This window comes from Leopardus geoffroyi, chromosome C1 (assembly GCF_018350155.1).
Source record: "Leopardus geoffroyi isolate Oge1 chromosome C1, O.geoffroyi_Oge1_pat1.0, whole genome shotgun sequence".
NCBI classification, from domain to species: domain Eukaryota; kingdom Metazoa; phylum Chordata; class Mammalia; order Carnivora; family Felidae; genus Leopardus; species Leopardus geoffroyi.
The window spans coordinates 101,690,505-101,704,416 of record NC_059328.1 but is presented as its reverse complement, the minus strand read 5'-3'; the positions used below and the strand labels follow the sequence as shown (position 1 = coordinate 101,704,416).

Here is a 13,912-nt window from a genome sequence, read left to right as displayed (position 1 = left end):
AATAATTGCATTCAGATAGCTTTAAAAAAAATAGCACAACTGAGAAAGCCCAGAACCAATTTTTGTCTTTCCCCCTTCCCTGACTTCTCTTTCTCTCTCTCTCTCCTTACGCATTTAGCAGAAAATGTCAAATATATCTAGGTTTGGGATGAGCAATTTTTCTTTGAAGTTTACTTATTTTGAGAGAGAGAGAGAGAGGCAGAGAGAAGGGGAGAGAGAGAATCCCAACCAGGCTCTGAGCTGAAGGCACACAGCCCAATGCAGAGCTTGATCTCACGAACTGCGAGATTATGACCCGAGCCAAAATCAAGAATCATACACTTAACTGACTGAACCACCCAGGCGCCCCTGGGATGAGAACTTTTAAATCAAGATAGAAAACCTAGAAGCCATAAAAGGAAAGACTGATTTTTTTTTTTTTTTTTTTTTTTTTTTTTTGGAAAGCGCGAACGCAGTCCCCCACTACCACAAATTATGCAGTCGAGTTTCCCACATTTGGGGAAATCGCAGGGGTCAGCACATCCGGAGTGCAATGGATAAGGCTCGCCCTGGGAAAACCACCTTCGTGATCATGGTATCTCCCCTGCCAGGTAAGTATAAAGACTGATTTTTTGATTGCATAACAATTAAGAATGTTTGTATAGTAAGAGATACCATAGCATGTATAAGGTAGAGAGTGAGAATAACTTCTCTGCAATGCATCTGAGAAATAATATTTAAATACACAAAGTTCTTACACTGCTACTAAAAAGACAAAAACACAATAAGAACGGGAAAAAGCAATTCAAAGAAATGCAAATTCAAAGGGTTCATTAACATATGAACATATGTTCTGTTTCAGTGGTAGGAACATCTCCCCTATCGGATGGTAACACAAGGATGTGTATTGCAGCTGTCTTTGTGATAGAGAGAAAAGGACAAACAGAGCAAATGATTATCAATCTGAGAATGGCTGAGTACACTGTAATACATCCAGAATATAAATATTACAAGGAAATTAAGAAGAATGAGTTAGAGTTTCTAGTTTAGCTGAGGGATTTCTAAATGTACAGAGAAAATAGAGATGCACGTATGGTCTCTTCTTTTTGTAAACAATGCGCCTCCCCAAATCTTATGTGCATAAGGGTGTACATTTATACATAAATTATACAAGCACAAAAGAGTAAAAAACATTGATCACTTGAAGAGATGGGGATGTGGAGGGGGGTGGAAAGAAGCAAGGCACATGCATACACACAGTTTGTAAGGAAAAAAGTGCTCATAATTTTAAAAATCTCACTTATGTAAAATTTTATTTATATATCCAGAGGTGGCATTAAAAATATTTAACAACCGGTATGGCACAGGTACAGACCAATCAGAACAGATGCTGGCTGGTACATTGTACGGGTGTGTGCTCACTGAATATTGGCCCTGTTATTTCTCTACATACTCGTGCCTTTATTTCTGTGGGATAGATTCCTAGGAGTTGGATTGCTAGGTCAAAGGGTATGTGTATTTCTAATTTTAAAAGAAATTGCCAGATTGCTGTCCAAAAAGACTGTAGCAATTCACATTTCTTCTAGCGATATGTAAGAGTGCTTTTTCCCCACATCCCAACAGCAGTGGAGAACATATCAATCACTGAGCAGGGAAATATTCTAAGATAGGCAAGTATTCTGTCTCTCAGCTGGAAGCCTCAGCTGTTGAAAAGAGTGAAAGGAGCTTGTGGTTTTAAAGAAGGTCTCTGACATGCTAATCTTAAACTCTGAATACTATGTGCTCTAGGTAGAATGCCTACCAGCTGCTCCTGCCTTCCCCCATGTTAATCCCCACCAACTCCAATTTAGGCTTGTCCCTTCTTCCTAACCTGAGGTGATAATTTTATTGCAGCGGATGTTCCTATCTTTGAGATATGTGGTACCATTTAAAGCTTTTATCACTAAACCCACAGGATTTGGTTCCCTCAGCAAATGGACACCATAATAACTAACTACTATTTTTAATAAACCAAAGTACAAATCAGAAAACTCAAATGACAAGGGCATTGGTGTAGGTAATGCAGACTCATGGTGTCTCATAACACTTTGTGGGAAAAAGATAATTGAATATGGGATATAGAAATTATTCTTTGGTTAGGGTTTTTTTATCCCATGAGGTGGGCAGAATGCTTAAAGGTAGAGAGAAATAGGAAGGAGGTAATTATGGCTAAATTCTCAGCATGGTTGATGGGATGAATAATGATATTATTTATAAAGAACAAAGGTGAAGAAGTGCGTTAAAAAAGAAAGGAAAATTAAATTCAGTTTTGAACACTGAATTTCATTTACTAACAACATCTGAGAGCCCTCTATATTCTGGGTGCTGAGGATCCAGAGATAAATGACACAGCCTAAGCCCTTAAGACACTCTAAGTCTATCTGGATCTAGAAATGGACAATTAAAGTCTGTGGTATATGTTTTAGTTAAAATAATATTCCAAGATAATATAGAAGAAAAAAAAAAAAAAGAAACCTAGTTCTAACTAAGGGGTCCTGGGAGTCTTGCTGGTAATGGTGATGCCTGAGTTTACACTGGGAATAGTGTGAGTCCAGTGAAACGTAAGGGAAGGGCATTCCAGATGGAAGGAAAACATTTACCAAGGCACAAAGGGAGGGTGAATGGAACAGGTGTAGGAAAATACAAGTGGTTAGGTATAGCCAGAATGTGAGTGAACATAGGGCAATGGCAAGAAACATGTTGAGGAGTAGGATCATGAGGTGAGGATCAGCCTTTTAATCCATGCTGAAGAACTGGGTTTTACCCTGTAGTTGGGCAATGAATCATTGATAAAGGAGGTGAATGATAACCAAATTTGTATTCAAAATTGATCACGGACCTCTGTAGAGAAGGTGGATTTGAGGAGAGATGGTGGGACTGGAGACAGAAGACACTATCAGGAGGGGCTGCAAGCATCTTAGCAAGATCCTAAGGCCACAGGGACACAGGTTGATGCTCTCCTTTGTACCAGATGTCTGTATGACATTTCTGGCTGTCCCAGACTGCCCACCTTCAATTCTGCCTGTCTCTTCTCATTCCCATTCATCTTTCTGTCTAGCAAAGCCTATCTTTGTCAGCTATTGGAGTAAGCAATCAATTTGATACTGAATGACGAATAAGTCATAGGCTTATTTTAGGAGAACCACCTTTAATTCTATACTGGTAGCATTGCAAGTAAGGTTACTTAGTTAAAAGCTGTTAAAAGCTTAGTTAAAAGTTAATTTTTGGCTATGTGACAATCATTTATACTTCACAGCTGGCCACCTGCTCTGCCTGCTTATAAAACCAGCCTTGTGTAGCATACAGCATGGTCAGAGGTCAACAAGAGAGATTTTTTCGCCTCCACCTTTGACAGTGTCTCTGTATCAGTTTCTTTAGTTACAGAAACCAAAAGCAACTCTGGCTAACTTGAGCAAAGGTTAAGATGTTGGGGATGAAGCAGGGTGAATTTCTTGGAAAGATACGTGAGATTTCACAGAAGCAAAGGAAAAAGTGAGCAACCGGGTTGGGGAAGTCAAGTGGCTCCAGGAATACTTGAGTCAGGAACTGGTAAGTGTCCCTCTGGGACACTGCCTTAGAGGGGACTTGACTCCAATTTAGATTCCATAAAGAAAGCTCTTGATTGGCTTAGTTTGCTTAATGTACTTATCCCTTGGTGAGGGCAGGGTGAAGGTGAGGGATGCCATGGTTCATTCCCAGGGAAAAGTGGAGGCTATCACCAGAAGAACAGGAAAAGGATGCTGGGCAGGCAAATACAACAGATATCCACTATAGTATTGCCTTGCTAACTTATCAACTAGGTGGACTAGGAGATTCTAAACTTTCTTCTTCCTCTAAACTTTGGGCTTTATGAGTCAAATATGGCTAGGTGTCCTTGTATGCCTTTATAAGTTTATAGATACATCTTATCAATTCTTTCCTTAGTCAGTGAGACAGTTTCAGTTTTAGATGCTTGGCTGAATAGGGTCTGAATAGAACTACCAGTGTTTGCATGCTGGATATTTCCAACTGGCTTATAGCAATGGAAAGGCTAGTGTTTAAAAAATAAAGCTATGAAAGAAATTTTCTTAAGGGTTATAGAAAGATACAAGTTTCATAGCTTCCCTGTAGCAGAAGGCTATTCCAGGAAATTAGCTTTGTTTAAAATATGTGGAATCTTTAGTTCTAGGGATTTCTACTTGCCTTTCCATTTCAAGACCAAGAATGTACACTTTTAAGATTATTAAAAATAGTGTTTCCATCTCTGACCAGACAAAATGTTGACCAAAAAGTCAATTACAGCAGAAGCTGCTTAATTAGTCCATGTGTTAGTGGTGTGGCAACTGCCATAAAGACATTTCCAGAGACCCTCTAAGTGTTCTTCATGGGCTCCAGGCAGCCTGGGTCTCTGGCTTGCAAGGCCCTGGCGGCAGCCTTCACTTGCCTTTTTACAGTAATAACAGATGGTTGGCACAAATTGATGTTTGCCACCATAAGTTTCTTTCTACTCAAGACCATAAGATACTTTTTGGCTGTGTTCTGGCTTCATCGTGGAACTTTTTCTCCTTCATTAAAGATGGGCAAAATCCTAGTGATTTGAGTTCTGGCTTTGATTTGGGAAGTACATTTCGAGGAAGAATGGACTGTGTGCCTTTGATTTCTAACCTTCTTTTTACTTGTGCGTGACTCAAACTGAAATTATAGCCTTCTATTATTTTCCCCTTGAATGGTTTTTGACCTGCTTCTAACAAATAGGGAAAATAAACTAACCAGCATGAGAAAACCAGTGTCAACATTAGAAAAACATGTGTAAGAGCAAATGGAAAACCAACATCCACGACTCATTAAAATTAATGGCAGGGCGTGGCACACAGCTGCCCACTGATGAGAAGAAAGCTATACTCTGAATTGGTGGGGAATTAACTATTGTAAAAGGAGAAGCAGAGTAATAGTGATTTGACCTGGTAACATCAGTGGGGGGATGGCAGGGAAAGAAACAAATATTTAAGCATTTGCCTCAGAGTCAGTGGTTTTTCTTGATACATAGATATTTCTCACCATGGAAATACTCATTCAGGGATGATTGCAGTGGTTATGACAATAGGTGCGAGTAAAATAGGAAAACTAGAGTGTTCTAAAGAAAAGAAGATTTAGATTTGAGACATCTTGAAATGCTCTAAGAGGATCTCATTATAGACACTTGGACAGGAAATAAGAATTTTATTCATTTATGAATACCGGACACACTTAAAGATTTAAGTCGAAGGTGAAAAAAAAGTGAAACAAGGAAAGGTGAAAGAAAGCTGCTTATCAGACACACCATATGTCACTTCTGCTCATAATCATTGGCCAAACAAGTCATGTGGGCAAACAGGGAAATATGTTCTTCCTACCAGGAGGGCTTGGTGAACACCTGTGGCACATATTTTAAACAAATATTCAACTGACCATATTACTAACACAATTTTGTTTAGTTATTACAGATTTTCAGTTTATGTCTTTATTTTTAATTTTTTTACAGTTTTATTGAGATACAATTGAAACACAACATTGTGTAAATTTAAGGTGTACAATGTGATGATTTCATAATATGTATATATTATGAAATGTTTAATACAATAAAATTAGTTAACACATCGTTTCCCTCAAACAATGACTATTTTGTTGTTATGGTGAGAAAATTAAAGCTCTATTCTCATAGCAACTTTTGAGTATACAATCCAATATTATTAACCATCGTTCTCATGCTATACCATAGGTCTCCAAAACTTATTCATTCTATAACTAAAAGTTTTTACTCTTTGACAAATATTTCCCTAATTCTTCTACTCCTTAGCCCCTGGCAACCACCATTCTACCTTGTTTCTATGAGTTCACTGAACTCCATATATAAGTGAGATTATGCAGTATTTGTCTTTCTGACTTATTCCAATTAAATAAATGAAAGTCCAACCACATTGTCTCATGGCAGGATTTCCTACTTTTTTTTTTTTTTTTTTCCAACGTTTATTCATTTTTGGGACAGAGAGAGACAGAGCATGAACGGGGGAGGGGCAGAGAGAGAGGGAGACACAGAACCGGAAACAGGCTCCAGGCTCGGAGCCATCAGCCCAGAGCCTGACGCGGGGCTCGAACTCACGGACCGCGAGATCGTGACCTGCCTGAAGTCGGACGCCCAACCGACTACGCCACCCAGGCGCCCCAGGATTTCCTACTTTTTAATGGCTGAGTAATATTTCACTCTGTGTATGTATGTTTGTGCACGCTTCTTTATTCATTCATCCATTGATGGATACTTAGGTCTTGGCTATTGCACATAATGCTTCTATGAACATGCTAGTGTAGATATCTCTCTGAGATCTTACTTTCATTTCCTTTGGATATAGTTAAAAGTGTGATTACTGGAACATATGGTAGTTCTCTTTCTAATTTTTGGAGGAAACTCCATACTGTTTTTCAATTTACATTCTCAACAACAGTGTACTGGAGTTTTTTCTCTACATCCTTACCAGCATTTATTATCTCTTCTCTATTTGATAAAAGGTATCCTAGCAGGTGTGAGGTGATATCTCATCATAGTTTTGATCTGCCTTAGCGCGATGATTAGTAATGTTGAATGCCTTTTCATGTACTTGTTGGCCATTTGTATGTCTTCTTTGAAGAACTATCCATTCAATTTCTCTTCCCTTTTTTAATTAAAAAAAAAATGTTTATTTATTTTTGAGGAAGAGAGGGTGCGAGCAGGAGAGGGGCAAGGCGAGCAGGAGAGGGGCAGAGAGATGGAGACAGAATCTGAAGCAGGCTCCAGGCTCTGAGCTGTCAGCACAGAGCCCAACACCAGGCTCCAACTCCCAAACAGTGTGATCATGACCCGAGGCTAAGTCAGATACTTAAGTGACTGAGCCACCCAGGCACTCCCTCTTCCCAGTTTCTAATCTGATTATTTTTTTGCTATTGACTTGTAGTAGTTCCTTATACATTTTGAATGCTAACCTCTTATCAGATACGTGGTTTGAAACTATTTTCTCCCATTCTATAGGTTGCCATTCATTTTGTCAATTGTTTCTTTTGCTATACAGAATTTTTTAAATTTGAGGTAGTCTTACTAGTTGAGTTTTGCTGTTGTTGCTTGTGCTTTTTGGTGTCACATCCTAAACAAACAAACGAACAAACTATCGGCAAGACCAACGTCAAGAAGTTTTCCCTAATGTTTTATTAGAGAAGTTTTACATGTTTCTTAATCTATTTTAATTTTTTGTGACTGATGTAAGATAGAGGTCCAGTTTCATTCTTTTGCATATGAATATCTAGTTTTTACAATACCATTTATTGAAGAGACAGTCCTTTCCCCATTGAGTATTCGTGGCTTCCTTGTTAAATATTAGTTGACCATATATGTGTGGCTTTATTCCTGGGCTCTCCATTTTGTTCCACTGGTCTGTGTGTCTGTTTTTGTGTCAGTACCAACCACACTGTTTGCTTACTATAACTTTAAACATACTTTGAAATCAGAAAATGTAATGCCTCAAGCTTTGTTCTCCTTTCTCAAGATTGCTTTGGTTATTTGGGGGTCTTTTGTCATTCCTTACAAATTTTAGGATTGTTTTTGCTATTTTTGCCATTGGAATTTTGATAGGAATTGCACTGAATCTATACATGGCTTTGAGTAATATGGACATTTTAACAATATTAACTTCTTATCCATGAACATAGGATATTTTTCCATTTATTTGTGTCTTCTTCAATTTCCTTCATCAATGTCATATAGTTTCCAGAGGGTAAAGGGTTTACACTTTCTTGGTCAAATTTCTTCCTAAATATTTTATTATTTTTGATGTTATTATAAATTGGATTGTTTTCTTTCTTACTTGACACATCCCCAAAGGCAAGGGAATTAAAAGCAAAAATGAACTACTGGGACCTTATGAAGATAAAAAGCTTCTGCACAGCAAAGGAAACAACCAACAAAACTAAAAGGCAACCAATGGAATGGGAAAAGATATTTGCAAATGACATATCAGACAAAGAGCTTGTATCCAAAATCTATAAAGAGCTCGCCAAACTCCACACTCAAAAAACAAATAACCCAGTGAAGAAATGGGCAGAAAACATGAATAGACACTTCTCTAAAGAAGACATCCGGATGGCCAACAGGCACCTGAAAAGATGCTCAACGTCACTCCTCATCAGGAAAATACAAATCAAAACCACACTCAGATATCACCTCATGCCAGTCAGAGTGGCCAAAATGAACAAATCAGGAGACTATAGATGCTGGAGAGGATGTGGAGAAACGGAACCCTCTTGCACTGTTGGTGGGAATGCAAATTGGTGCAGCCACTCTGGAAAACAGTGTGGAGGTTCCTCAAAAAATGAAAAATAGACCTACCCTATGACCCAGAAATAGCACTGCTAGGAATTTACCCAAGGGATATAGGAGTACTGATGCATAGGGGCACTTGTACCCCAATGTTTATAGCAGCACTCTCAACAATAGCCAAATTATGGAAAGAGCCTAAATGTCCCTCAACTGATGAATGGATACAGAAATTGTGGTTTATATACAAATGGAGCACTACGTGGCAATGAGAAAGAATGAAATATGGCCCTTTGTAGCAACACGGATGGAACTGGAGAGTGTGATGCTAAGTGAAATAAGCCATACAGAGAAAGACAGATACCATATGTTTTCACTCTTATGTGGATCCTGAGACACTTAACAGAAACCCATGGGGGAGGGGACAAAAAAAAAAAAAAGGTTAGAGTGGGAGAGAGCTAAAGCATAAGACACTCTTAAAAACTGAGAACAAACTGAGGGTTGATGGGGGGTGGGTGATGGGTATTGAGGAGGGCACCTTTTGGGATGAGCACTGGGTGTTGTATGGAAACCAATTTGACAATAAACTTCATATACTGAAAAAAAAGCAAAGTAAAAAAAAAATAAAATAAAATAAATTGGATTGTTTTCTTAATATCTTTTTCAAATACTTCATTGTTAGTGTATGAAAATGCAATTGATTTTTCTAAGTTGATTTTGTATCCTAAATTTTCACAGAATTTTATCATTAGTTCTTACAGGTTTTTGTTTGTTTGTCTGCTTGTTTGTTGGTTTTTGGTGGAGTCCTCAGGATTTTATACATACAAGATCATGTCATGAACAAACAGAGCCAATTTTACTTCTTCCTTTCTGACTTGAATGTCTTTACTTTTTTATTTTTCTTTCCTAACTGCTCTTGGTAGGCCTTACAGTACTATGTTGAACAGGAATGATGAGAATAAGCACCCTTGTCTTGTTCCTGATCTAAAAGGGAAAGCTTTCAAACTTTCATCATTGAGTATGATGCCACCTGTGGGCCTGTCATATATGGCCTTTATTATGTTGAGTTATGTTCCATCTATACCCAATTTGTTGAGAGTTTTTATCACGGAAGTTTTTGAATTTTGTCAAATGACTTTACTACATCTATTAAGAATACCATGTCATATTTTTCTTCCATTCTGTTAATGTACTGTATCACATTTATTGATTTGCACATACTGAATCATTCTTGAATCCCAAGGATAAAGCCCACTTGATCCCAGTCTATGGTCCTTTTAATGTTCTGTTGAATTCAGTTTGTTATTATTTTGTTGAGAATTTTTGCATCTATTTTTGACAGAGGTATTGTCCTGCAGTTTTCTTTTCTGGTAGAATCCTTATCTGGTTTTGGTATCTGGGTAATCTGGGTTGTAAAGTAAGGTGCAGAGTCTTCCCTCCTTTTCAATTTTTGGGAAGAATTTGAAAAGAATTGGCATTGACTTTTTTTTTTTTCAGTGTTTTGTAGCATTCACCTGTGAAGCCATCTGGTCCTGGGCCTTTCTTTTTTGGGGGATTTTTGATTACTGTTTTGATCTCTAACTCATTATTGGTCTGTTCAAAATTTCTTTTTCTTTGTGATTCAGCCTAGGTAAATTATATGTTTCTAGGAATTTCTCTTCCCATGTCAAAGTGTTGATCTTCGTTGGGGGACAAATGAAGTCTCCTACTTTACATCTTGGTTATGTCTAGCAAACTTGTCACTTCATCCAAGTTTTCAAATTTATTAAAATAAAGATTTTCACACTATTCTCTTATTTTATCTTAAATTTTGACTATATATCTACTATGTTCCCCCTACTATTTTATTTGTGTCTTCTGTTTTTCCTATGATTAATTTTTCCAGGATTTTACCTACTGGCTTTTCAAACGAAAGGGTTTTGTGGGTCCCCCCCCCCCGCCCACCTTAATACTTCTGATTTCTATTGTACGCATTAAGTTGCCCTTTTCTTTATTGTTTTAGCTTAGTCTACTTAGACTTTTTCTAATTCCTTAAGTCAATATGTAACTATTCAATTTTCACTTTCCCCTATGTAAGCATTTAGCATTATATTTCCCTTACTTGCTGTCTCTCACAAATTTCTGGATGTAATAGTTTTACTATTACTCAGTTCTAAATATTTTATAATTTTCATTTGACTTCTTTTATCTTTGGGTTTGAAAACATGTTTTTAAAATTTCTGAGCAGATTATCACTTTTGTTGTTTTCTAATTTGATTTAACTTCTAACTTAAATTTATTTCATTTGATTGTTATATTATTACACTTAATTTTAATATGTGTGTACTCTTGCTTTACGGTCTGATACAAGGTCAATTTTGGTAAGGAGAGTGGACATTATATAATTGCTAAATTTGGTATTTTAAATCCATCTTTATTCAACATTGTTAATTGTGTTCCTTTCATATTGTATACTTTTAATTATTTTTTGTCTGTAAATCTATCATTTCCAATAGAAATATATTCAAATCACTCACTGTGAATCTGGACTTGTGGTTTTCTCTTCACAATTTTCATTTTTAAGGGTGCCTGGGTGGCTCAGTTGGTTAAGTGTCCAACTCTTGATTTCAGCTTAGGTCATGATCTCCTGGTCGTGAGATCAAGCCTCGCACGGGGCTTTGAACTTTGGATTCTCTCTCTCTCCCTCTCTCTCTCTGCTCCTTCCTCTCTCTCTCTCTCTCTCAAAATAAATAAATAAACAATAAAACAAATAATTGTTACTTAAAAAAACGTACTTTGCATCTGTGCTATAACTTGCATATAAACTTAGGATTGTTGTAGTTCCTTTGCAAACTGTACTTTTTGTCATTAGGTAGTGACTCTCTTTCCTCTGATAATGTTCTTTGACTTAAAATAAATTTTGTTTAATATTAACATAGCTTCTCCAGTGTTATTTTACTTAACACTCTGTGGGACGTATTTTTCATCATTTACAATTTTTTGTGTGTTATGAAATGTTTTATGGCTTTTTTTGGAGCTGGATTTTGTTTTGGTATTCAAGCTGAAGATTTCTATCTTTCAGTTTAATTGATTTAGTCCACTTACATTTCTTGTAACTGTTGACACATTTGATTTTTTTCAACTAGTTAACTTTGTATTATTTTATTTGTTTGTTTATTGGAGGTAGAGTAAATTAGAATCCAAATCTGTGTGATGGTAAATTGATGATTATGAGAAATCACCTGGGCTAAAATATACTGTCTTACTTTTCATCTTCTTTGTCAATATGCAGATTTTCCTTCCAACCTATCCTTTTTTATCTATCTATTTATTTATTTATTTATTATTTAAATTTACATCCAAATTAGCATACAGTGCAACAATGATTTCAGGAGTAGATTCCTTAATGCCCCTTACCCATTTAGCCCATCCCCCCCCCCCACAACCCCTCCAGTAACCCTCTGTTTGTTCTCCATATTTAAGAGTCTCTCATGTTTTGTCCCCTTTGCCTGTTTTTATATTATTTTTGCTTCTCTTCTGTTTTGTGTCTTAAAGTCCTCATATGAGTGAAGTCATATGATATTTGTCTTTCTCTGACTAATTTCGCTTAGCATAATGCCCTCTAGTTTCATCCATGTAGTTGCAAATGGCAAGATTTCATTTTTGCGAGTAATACTCCATTGTATGTATGTATGTATATATATATATGTATATATATCACATCTTCTTTATCCATTCATCCATTGATAGACGTTAGGCTCTTTCCATACTTTGGCTATTGTCAATAGTGCTGCTGGGGCGCCTGGGTGGCGCAGTCGGTTAAGCGTCCGACTTCAGCCAGGTCACGATCTCGCGGTCCGTGAGTTCGAGCCCCGCGTCGGGCTCTGGGCTGATGGCTCAGAGCCTGGAGCCTGTTTCCGATTCTGTGTCTCCCTCTCTCTCTGCCCCTCCCCTGTTCATGCTCTGTCTCTCTCTGTCCCAAAAATAAATAAACGTTGAAAAAAAAAAACAACAAAATTTTAAAAAAATAGTGCTGCTATAAACGCTATCAGGTGCATCTGCCCCTTCGAAACCTCATACCTGTATCCCTTGGATAAATACCTAGTAATGCAACTGCTGGGTCGTAGGGTAGTTCTATTTTCAATTTTTTGAGGAACCTCCATACTGTTTTCCAGAGTGGCTGCACCAGTTTGCATTCCCACCAGCAGTGCAAAAGAGATCCTCTTTCTCTGCATCCTCACCAACATCTGTTGTTGCCTGAGTTGTTAATGTTAGCCATTCTGACAGGTGTGAGGTGATATCTCATTGTGGTTTTGATTTGTATTTCCCTGATGATGAGTGATGTTGAGCATTTTTTCATGTGTTGGTTGGCCAGCTGGATGTCTTCTTTGGAGAAGTGTCTATTCATGTCTTTGGAGAGGTGTCTATTCATGTCATTTCTTCACTGGATTATTTGTTTTTTGTGTGTTGAGTTTGATAAGTTCTTTATAGATTTTGGATACTAACCCTTTATCTGATATGTCATTTGCAAATATCTTCTCCCATTCTGTCGGTTGCCAAGCCCCACCCAACTGGGCCAACCTATCCTTTCGTTAAGCATCTGCCTTTTAAGGAATATAAGCATTATGTATGTTATTTAGTTCTTGTTTTCTCATTTTGGCCCAATGTCTTCTTTGCTGTCCCTGATTGGCTGCTAAAATCCAAATCCCTATGTGTTTGGCAAATGCTTCCAAGGTCATAAAGGTCTATTCTAATTTTCAGCTTTCTCTTTGTTTTTTGGTCCCTGGACATTTTCTTATTTAAAGTTCAGCTATAAACTTAAAATGACCTGTGACAGATTTTACTCACCACTTTTCCGGGTATTTTGAGGTAAAAAGTGTTTTTTTTAGGATACCTTATCTGCTCATACATTGCTGGAAATGGAATTGCTACCAGTTTTTGGTTTTGTTTTTGTTTTTTTTAATTGGAAGGGTATCAGTGCTTCTCATCTTTATGCTACCTTTTCCCTGGCTACCTCTTCCCTGTAAGAGTTTACATCCTTTAAACTCTTCTACTCTAGCCACAGCTGCGGGATCTTTGAGAAAACAGATTTGGTGCATCCTGCCAATCTTTCCTATGCATTTAACCAAACAAGAGTTTGTATATGTACTTATTCAATTATGAAAAGATCTTTACATATTCCTAATGTGGGTAGGAATTTACATTTTAGCACCACCACTTAAGCTGTGATACAAATTTTATTTTTCCCAATGAGTAATATTGGAATGTTACCAAAGTCTGAACTGCAAAATTTTAAAAACAAAGATATTTTTATAAACTAAGTCATGTATGCTTTTCTTTTTCAGTTTGCCAAAGCTTAAATTTGATTAGAAATCTGGAGGATCTGTGGTTCCTGTTGCATTCAAGCTGCAAATTTGATGACTGGTAACAACTAGTCTAGTTTGTATGCATAGTGGGATAAGTTATTTTTGTTGCAATTTGCAAAATTAGCAATGATTTCTCAAGGCTCAACTTCACATGAGACTTGAAGATGCAATCTGAATGACATGAACACCAAGTACCGCATATTGACGAGGAAGTCTAGAATCAAATGATTGATCAGTAAGTGGCTAAATGTAG

At 37.2% G+C, this 13,912-nt stretch overlaps 1 non-coding gene across 1 annotated transcript; it reads right to left on the bottom strand.

The window, feature by feature from the left end:
* Nucleotides 1-435: 435 nt before the first annotated feature.
* On the bottom strand, nt 436-598 carry LOC123600282. Its single transcript, XR_006713638.1, has one exon. It is a non-coding gene; the product is annotated as a U1 spliceosomal RNA (small nuclear RNA).
* Nucleotides 599-13,912: the final 13,314 nt, after the last annotated feature.